Here is a 1,111-nt window from a genome sequence, read left to right as displayed (position 1 = left end):
GTAGGAATCCAGGGTCCCCAAGAAGAAGCCCCAGTACACACCCATAGGGAATCCTTTGGGATCCCTAAAGCACTGCACCCTGAGAATAGAGGTGAACTGGAAATAGAACAGCCCTCACAGACACTGATGCTCAGCTTCAAATTGGCCTAATCCCTAACTAGACTAAGATCTTCCCATGCCATCTTCATCCAGAAGCTATGGGTGATCCCAGATCAGGACAGTGATTATAGTAATGATTCTTTACATATGGACACATTTCTTTTTACAATGTCCTTTTGCAGCATAGTTCCTCCAATAACCCAATGAAATAGATTTAGCTCATTACAAAGATGAGGAACACAAGATTGAGACTTTATCAAAAATTCCAAAAGTAGTTACTAGGCCCCAGGTATGTTCAGCTTGCCTTATACCTCATATTCACAGGCTTTTCAAGAAATGTGAGAATGTTATAGATTTCTTAAACTTATAAAATTGCTAACATATATTTAAATAAGGTGGTTTTTTGTTTGTTTTTGTCTTTTGAAAAAGTGAGAGCAGGGGGTGGGCGGAGGGGCAGAGAGAATCTTAAGCAGACTCCATGCCCGGCTCAGGGCTGGATCTCACCACCCTGAGATCATGACCTGAGCCGAAATCAAGAGTCAGATGCTTAACTGACTAAGTCACCCAGGTGCTCCATAAATCAGTTTTTAACTTGTTTGGCCAAAAAAAATAAATGCCTGTTAAAAAGATGAATTTTGTGTTCATTTATCATCACCCAGTTGAATAAAAACTTACAAATCATAAATGTATATTACATAGTAAAAGACTAGACTGAAATGGACTATAGCATCTTTATTCATTTCCTAGACATTAATATATGAACTCTATTATGTGTGCCTTTAAAGAACTCCAGGATTTTTTCATTTTTCAATTTGGAAGCCAACTTAAAAATTAAGTACAGTTGTATACATTCTTGTGTGTCATTACTGTTATGTAACTGAATTACAAAATAGGCTGATTAAGAAATATAGGCATTCTGACAACCAGCTTTTGGAGCTTTCTTCAAAAAAGTCAGGAGAATACCATCTAAGTCTTAAGTAATAAGTCACTGATTAAGAATTATAAACCAAAC

The sequence above is a fragment of the Vulpes vulpes genome, chromosome 11 (genome assembly GCF_048418805.1).
Source record: "Vulpes vulpes isolate BD-2025 chromosome 11, VulVul3, whole genome shotgun sequence".
Taxonomy (NCBI): Eukaryota; Metazoa; Chordata; class Mammalia; order Carnivora; family Canidae; genus Vulpes; species Vulpes vulpes.
Note: the sequence above shows the minus strand (reverse complement) of the source record.